This window comes from Danio rerio, chromosome 16, assembly GCF_052040795.2.
Source record: "Danio rerio strain M-AB ecotype USA chromosome 16, GRCz13ab, whole genome shotgun sequence".
NCBI lineage: Eukaryota > Metazoa > Chordata > Actinopteri > Cypriniformes > Danionidae > Danio > Danio rerio.
The window spans coordinates 57,182,757-57,191,771 of NC_141036.1; the positions used below are offsets into that span (position 1 = coordinate 57,182,757).

General features: G+C 33.7%; 1 long non-coding RNA gene across 1 annotated transcript; it reads left to right on the plus strand.

Moving 5' to 3' along the window:
* The first annotated feature begins 3,644 nt into the window (after window positions 1-3,644).
* On the plus strand, window positions 3,645-7,161 carry LOC147840458 (uncharacterized). Its single transcript, XR_015512253.1, has 5 exons — window positions 3,645-3,691; window positions 4,266-4,431; window positions 4,671-4,829; window positions 5,353-5,448; window positions 6,184-7,161. It is a non-coding gene; the product is annotated as an uncharacterized LOC147840458 (long non-coding RNA).
* The last annotated feature ends 1,854 nt before the right edge of the window (window positions 7,162-9,015 follow it).

Consider the following 9,015-nt stretch of genomic DNA (forward strand, 5'->3'; position numbering starts at 1 on the left):
AACTATACATTAACAGCTCATGAGTTCATGTTGGTTACATTTAGCCTAAACTTAAATGTTAATTAATACATTAATTAACAACATGTACTAATAAGCAATTAAGGTAGTCGTTATTTACACATGACTCATGTTGAACTTAAAGTTATTTCATGATTAGTGCATACCTTAACTCATCATTAATTCATAATAAAGTAATGTTTAGTTTACATATTAATACATCATTATTCATGTACTGTTATTGTAAAGTGTTACCGGTTTATCTGTTATTTCTCTATATAATGTAAAGTCTATAATGCATAATTCTAGCCTATGGCTATTTATGAAAACCTCTGATTAATATAATCAATGTAAAATTTCTGGTGACATTGTTGAATTGATTTTCTTTTTAAATCAATGGTTAAGAGTTGCTGCTAGATTACTCAGAAAAAGGTACATTATGGTACAAATAATGAACAGTTTTGTACCTTTGTAAAAGTTGTACCTTATGGTACAGAAAAGACCTCTTATGATACTGTTCTGTACTGTTTATGGTACATCTGAAATTAAGGTACAGAATTATGTTCTTAAAAAAGGTGGATAAGTGTTGGACAACTCCTTTATTGCAGTATTTCTGAAAATAAATATGACTGGAAAGGCAAAGTGATTTAATGAAGAATTTCAATATTAAAACACAAATCATCATTTAAAAGCAAATGCTCAAAGAAACGTCTGATCTGCGGTGTTTTTTAAGCACCGAGCGACACCATGGCCAGAGCCGAGGAGATGCTGACACACTGTAAAAACACCAACTTTAAAAAAGTCCTCTGAACAAAGATTAATAAGTTAACTGAATTTAAATATTTTCATTTGAAATGCTGACAAATAATAGTTAGTTTGTTCAACAAATATGGAGCTTCAATGTGAAAAACTTAAAATATTTCGTTGAACTAATACAAAATTCTTAGTTTTGCGTTGATGCGTGCCCTTCTTGTTGGCGCATGCGCCTTATAAGCTTCTGGCGCATGCGCAATTTACTTCCATAGCTCACTGCAGGGGGTACCTGTCTCGTGCGCGCGACAAAACGAACCATCTTTCTTTCTGCGTAGCTACGTGTCAATCGTTTTCATAATCGATTGTATATAATTGTATACATGTTTTTTGTGCGATGTGCTACCCATCTGACTGCCCGATCTATTTTACCAGTGTATTAATGATGTGAGAGACCGTGATAGAGCGGTTAAGAGCAGGCAGTGATGGTGAAATGAAGCTTTCTGAACCAGTGAAGCGCTCGACTCAATTGTATCGGAAAAAGGTTCGTTACTCGAAGCTTTCTAAATCAGAGCTCGATGAGGACCTCCTCTGGTGAAAGTGTGGGAAAGCACTGTGTTGCCATAATGTCAAATGTTCACAACTGACCAACTCAACAGCAATATAAACAAATTACTCAATTACTGTAGTTTTTCCACAAGATATACTACATTACACAACTGATGATTGTAGTAAAATCCAAGGTATTCAAAAGTTTATCATAATACAATTAGCCCCGCTCCAAGCAGGAATCTAACCAGCGATTCCTGATTGGGAGACGAGTGCTCTAAGAGGACGCTATATGAACGATGCTTCACTAGAAATTCTCTGTCAAACAAAATACTACGATATGCGGTGGTTTTCTTTAAAGATAGTCATAAAAAATACGCTAATACACTTTAGTATTGTTCAAAACCTTTTTACTAAAAAATAGTATAGTACTTTAGTTTAATTACTGGTGTTTGAGACTGGTGCAGTGCTTTGAAACAAATGTATGTAATAGACGCCAATTCTCTAGCTATACACTTTACTATGAGGGTGTTTAAACCTTTGAATCAAAATTCGAAGCAGTCACGTGGGTAAAGGCGAAAATGAAGCTTCGGACGTCACTGATCACGTGATGATGGCAAAACGAATCAAGCTCCGGTACACTGCTTCACTGCGAGGGGCCTGTTTCAGAAAGGAGGTTAACTGAAAACTCAGAGTATTTTAACCCTGAAATGAGAGAAACTCTGGGTTTTCCGTTTCAAAATGGCAGGTTTGTTAAACTCGAGAAAGCAGGGTAAGTCAAGCCTGTTTCTGAAAGAAAGGTAACTTTAACTCAGAGTCAGTTACTGTGGTAACTTACTCTGTGAATCTAACCTGGTCAGAAGCAGGTTTTATTCTCTAAACTCAGAGTTTCTGTCTGTCTCCTCCCCTTTTTTAAAGATGAAGCGGTATTTCTCGCCTTAGCCTTACGTTTCCACCCACCTATTTTTATGCTCATTTTGGATACGTGCATAAAAACGATTGATAGAAATGTCATGATGCACATAACTTTTTAAAATATGCATAAAAAAACGCGCATAACTGAGTAGGATAAACTTTTATTCGATAGAAAATGTGTGCATAAACTACGATGGAAACACTTTTACTAAACAAATTACAGTATGTACATTAAAAAAAAGATCATGATCATATGATAATGAAAATGTGTGTAAATGGACAAACCAACAGGCCTAGCACACTGTAACATGTCTTAAATATTGTTTTAGTCATTCTAAAATGCCTTAACTTTTTCAGTATTAGTGTATATTATTAATTACCTCCGAACGTCTGGTGCATGTCAAGAGTCTCCGCGTCTCATGGCTTCAGACGCCCCCACGTGTTCATTGTGTTTCAGCATTGTCTTCTGACATCGAGGCGCAAGTACATTAATTAGGCTAAATAAAGAATTAATTGACGCAGCTTCTTCTACCACAGTAAATTCTGTTTTTACTGTTGATATTTGGTGCCAGTTTAATCAGGAAGTGACGATTTTTTTCTCTTTGACTCGTTGGATGGAATTTTATTCGCATCTTTTATGCAATATTCCAGTTTTGCACATAAATTTATGTAATATATTTGGATGGAAACATAGCTATTGCCTACATTTTAGTCACACACAGAAGAACTGTACTAGAATGACTTATCCTTTTTTAATAAATAATTAAATTAAATTCACCTTCGACATGCACTGTAACTAGATTAATGGGATTATTATTCTTTCTAAAAAATATTTTTAGTACTGCTTACCTTCTAAATGTTATATTAACCTCTATCACTTAATCAATAAAAAAGGCAGACACACAAGTGCACTGTTAAATCATTTAAAACTAATAAATGTATAAAAAAGTTTAGAAAAAAAATATAAACGTCACAAATTACATTACTTATTTTATTATACTTAAATATTTAAATACTTAAAAAGTGAAATTAGGCATTAACTTGAGCAGCTGTTTTCCCACGCTAACTGTCTCTTCTTCACTGATGGTTGTTTCTTTTCAAATATATACACACACACTCATATTTGCTATAACTTTGCATGAGAACATCAAGTTCAGCTGGAGAAAGAAATGGTGATCTCTTTTATAAGATATTGCCATAGTCACTCGTAATGTCTGCGCTCCATTGATAATGCCTTTTTAAAGTCACGGTGTGCGTGCTTAACTCTGAGTTGGTCTACTCGAAGTTGATTGACCCAACTCAGATCAGCTGTTCTGAAACCGAAAACTCTGAGTTTTTAATCTCTCGGTAAATCAACTCAGAGTTCAAATTTAAACTCTGAGTTGTTTGAACCTCCTTACTGAAACAGGCCCGAGATGTATCGTTTTTTTGATACATGCTCCGAAGCCTCGGCGCACAACGTCACATCACTAAATCATAGGTATGTATGTCTCTTTTTGTTGTCATCTAACGTTATATTATTTGATATGTTGGCTTTGATGTGCGCGTGTATCCTAATACGGAACTATTTGTTATAATTTAGTTACTTGTTTCGTGCACTTGGTTTTGCCTATTTACATCAATAAAAGTTTTGAGTGAATGTATTTGAAACAAATAGCGATTTCAATCGAGTCATTTGCTTTAATAACTCACGGTTAATACAATGAGTATCATATAACATACCAGATCAGGTATCCAAGTCAAATTTCCTTGCTAAAACGAATATAACATTATGTCCTGTTTATCTAGATTGCTGTCAGCATTGCGCACATCATAACCTTTTTTCCCTTCGAACCAGAGCCAGTGGAACAAACGGTGACGTGTTTAACTGTGTAATTTGTGTGAAAATCGTGTGATTTTCATGTAATTCATTGCTTGATTTGCTTGTATATTAGTTAGCTCGACTAAATGTCTATCATATTCAGACCAACTTGCTTTAACAGTCAGCTAGCTTTTATTTACATAAAAAAATATAAAGGGCTAAATATATATTTTTCTTTCTTTTTGCTCAAAAGGACTGAAATATTGACAATGACATAATTCAATGCAAGATTTCCTTGAGGAGGATTTGACGGTCATTCACCAGCAGATGCAAGAAACCTTTTCTCTTTGCCCAAAAGAAGTTGTTGAGATTTAGCCAGGAAGAAATTAGAGAGAGATAACCTGGACTTTAAGGAAGAGGTAAGTCACTATATTGCAATTGCTTTGGTTTCATTCAAGGTAGTAATGATAATGCTAAAAATAACAAACAACATTATTATTATAGGTAATTCAAAATACATCTGTATTCAGCATTTGAACATTTAAATATTTACATTTACAAATATATATATATATATATATATATATATATATATATATATATATATATATATATTATGTGTAAATATTAATATGTATGTTTTTTTTGTATATTGTAGATCTGCAAAGAGTTTTCTCAGATCTGTAATGTAGATCTCCTGAGACAGTTAATCGAGTGACTTGATAAATATACAGCACCTCTCCTGAAACTCTACAGAAAAAGAAGGGATTCAATGGGTCCAGAGATGGATACAACTTTAAACAAGATGGATAAGCAGGTACTCATTAAGATTTTTTTTTCTTATACACCCGTCTGATGTTTTTAACATGTGCAACATATTTTGTCCTGTCAAACACAAAAGCATGAATTTCATGCTCAGGTAATACAGTCTAATAAAACGTAATTGCAACAATTTAATTGTCCAGCCCTTTTGCATTAATTTTAATTGTGTCAAGTTGTGTTTTGATTGTGAGATGGAAGTAAGATAAATAACAGATGTTTCACTTGTTTTGAGTGACCATTTCAAATGAATACATGCAAAGAGGAAAATAGAAAATAATAGCTGTAGTTTTTAACTCAAAGTAATTGTCACATGAAACTAAACATTTTTCTAAATTTGCCAACACAACCATTATCAAATTCCATTGTATGGAAACCACAAAATTCTTTTTTAAAAATAAAGCCATGTGTTTTTTCAACAGCATGAATAAAATACTATGCTCATTTAAATGTACTAAGTACATTTTTACTTACAAAACAATAAGATTGTAAAACACCCTTTGTAAATGACTTTCCTTTAGGTCACTGATATTGTCACCGATCGAGAAAGAGCAGCTCTTGAGGGATTGCCAATTTTTCTTCGTAAAAATTCTGCTTGCTTTCTCAAGATATGTCTGGTAAGTTACCCATTTTCATACCCTATTCTACATTTATTAGTCTGCTTGGTAACACTTATAATAGCTGCACGCTATAAATAATTTATTTAGTATTAGCGAATAGTTAATTTATTTTCTGTTAAGCATAACTCTACATGAAGTGCTCAATGATTGTATTTTTTCAACTTTAATGATTCATTTGTATTACTAATTTAAGTATTGCATTATTTACAAACCAGTTATTTAAGAATACTTGGTGTTTTTAAGATCATTCAGAATGCTTAAGTACACGATTAATAAACTATTCAAATTAACATTTAAATATCCTAATATTAAGGTATGTAATAATAGTTACTTTGTATGTTAGTATATGCTTTATGAGCTTAACTTCATCCAGTTGTGACCTAATCTAAAGTGAGGACTATTTATGCTTTATAAATCCCTTATGAATGACAATTAAAGGCTCAGTTATATTCTAAACAGGACAATAAACAACTTTCACAATTGAAACTGTATCAAATAAAAGTAAATCTTTGCAATTTTATGTAAAATAAAAGTTTAAAAAATTGCTAAATATTAAAAAGTTGTCAATATATTGTTCAATTATTATATATTATAGACTATTCAAAGTGTTACTGTTTGTATGTACGAAAGTATTACATGTTTTTATTTTCTTTGCATAATAGTAATAACATTAATAAGTAGTAATTAATATTACACATCAATTAATTTTCCCATTACTTAATCTCCTATAAGGACACGGACCCTGAAGACCACAGCACCAGAGATTAAAGGATTGGAATCTTCACTGTGTTGGAAGATGATAATGGCACTTCTGCATCCCTGCAATGTGTGATGAACCTCGCTAAAATCTTGGAGGAGGCCATAGTACTTCAGGATATCACACATCTGCCTGCAGCCTTCGCTTACTTGTTCAGCCTCTTGTATAGACTGAATATGGAACACCCAAAAGAACTCAAATATACTTTTTAAGTGATTCAGCATGTTTTATGGATGTTGGTGGCACATGATCTGCAAGAGTTCAGTTCATTCATTCATTCATTTTCTTTTCGGCTTAGTCCCTTTATTAATCTGGGGTCGCCACAGCGCAATGAACTTGTTTTACGCAGCGGATGCCCTTCCGGCTGCAACCCATCTCTGGAAAACATCCATACACACTCATTCACACATACACTATGGACAATTTTAGCCTACCCAATTCACCTGTGCCACACGTCTTTGGACTGTGGGGGAAACCGGAGAACCCAAAGGAAACCCACGTGAACGCAGGGAGAACATTCAAACTCCACACAGTAACGGCAACTGACCCAGCTGAGACTCGAACCAGCGACCTTGGTGGGAGGCGAAAGCACTTCCTACTGTGCCACTGTTTGAATGTTTTGAGGTCTGTTTTTGGACTTGATGTACTTTGTTGACAAAAGTGCAGTACACTTTAAAGACTGTTTGAATGGAGTGGCTTTTAGGGTTTACTCTGATTAGATGATTGTATATTCACCTGGTTTGAGTGTTTGGACACACTAATAGCTTGGTTTTAGTAAGGTTGCCAGTTATTTTATGTTGAGGCAGTGTACAATCTTTTCAAATCTGGAAACATTCAGTATTGTGTACAAACTAGCCCAATGCTGAATACGGCTAATGTCAAATGCTGATTTTGTATGCAAATGTTTTGGATTGTGATTTGAACACAGTTAAAAATAAAAAAAGTGAATTGACTATTCTTGTGTATTTAATTTGAATCCTAAAAATTAATAGTAAATGCATAATGAATCAGTTTGTTTTATTTTGTTCAGTAAACTAAAAAAATCTTGTTGGGTAAACATGATCATTTTTGTTCAGTAAACAAAAGATCTTGTTGAATAAACGTGAAAATTTTTGTTCAGCAAACAAAAGATCTTGTTGAGTAAACATGATTATTTTTGTTCAGTAAACAAAAGATCTTGTTGAATAAACGTGAAAATTTTTGTTCAGCAAACAAAAGATCTTGTTGAGTAAACATGATTATTTTTGTTCAGTAAACAAAAGATCTTGTTGAATAAACGTGAAAATTTTTGTTCAGCAAACAAAAGATCTTGTTGGGTAAACATGATCATTTTTGTTCAGCAAACAAAAGATCTTGTTGAATAAACGTGAAAATTTTTGTTCAGCAAACAAAAGATCTTGTTGAGTAAACATGATTATTTTTGTTCAGTAAACAAAAGATCTTGTTGAATAAACGTGAAAATTTTAGTTCAGCAAACAAAAGATCTTGTTGAGTAAACATGATTATTTTTGTTCAGTAAACAAAAGATCTTGTTGAATAAACGTGAAAATTTTTGTTCAGCAAACAAAAGATCTTGTTGAGTAAACATGATCATTTTTGTTCAGTAAACAAAAATATGTTGTTGGTTGAACAAGGAATTCAACAAAATATTTTAAGTCGACTTAGTTAACTCAAAAAGCTGTGTGTGATCGGTTGCCTTATTATTTTAAGTTTATTCAACTTTTTTTTTTTACAGTGCAGGAGAATAAAACACATTTCCTGATGCGTTTCCTCCGCTGATCTTCTTGAACAGGTTGAGGGAAAACTGTGTGTTTGCTGCAGACAGAGACTCCATTTTCACAAGCTGCACAAGAAATAGGAGTTTAAAACATATACTGTATATTATACATGCATATAATATAATACATTTAATTGTTATGTAGGATAAAATGAACAGAGGTATCTTGAACAAACAGCATTACCTGGAATATTCAGCATGAAGTTTCCCAGGCTGAGTGTCTGAGATGAATGAATCAGCAGTCATGGGCGTTTTCCAATACACAATGCCTGTAATAATACACCCTAAACCTTTAATCCAGGACCAGCTTTCCTGTAAAATATCAATTTATTTTTTTTTATCTGACATGTTGATCCAGTTGCATCTGCATCATGATGCATTCTTCATTTCACTTCTTGTGTTTATCTTATAAAAGGTGTGTGTACAGGTGTATGCGGTTTACAGGGACATCAAATTTGTATAATGACATGGTTATGACTTAGTTGGACTCTAATAAGGTGGTTTACAGGGACCCTGTAATTCAAGTCGCTTTCTTTAATAGCTTTTCTTTTCTCAAAATAAACAGCAAGTGCAACACGTTTAGTCACTAACTATTAACAGTATTCCTACACAGGTTATGCTTTCTGTACAATTCAAATGACAGTATTACAATTTTCATCCATGAAGTCAATAAACGTAATACCTCAACATTTTCTCTTCATACATTTTAAAGCAGCAATAAACATCTGTATACAATTACCCTGCTGAAAAATCCAGCTTAAACCAGCCTAGGCTGGTTGGCTGGTTTTAGCTGGTCGACCAGGCTGGTTTTAGAGGGGTTTTGGCTATTTCCAGGCTGGTTTCCAGCCATTTCCAGCCTGGTCTCAGCTGGTCAGGCTAGGAGATGACCAGCTAAAACCAGCTTGACCAGCCTAGCCAAGCTGGGAGTCCAGCCAAAACCAGCTATATCCAGCTTAAACCAGGCTGGTCAAGCTGGTTTTAGCTGGATTTGTCTGGTCATTTTCCAGCCTGACCAGCTAAGACCAGGCTG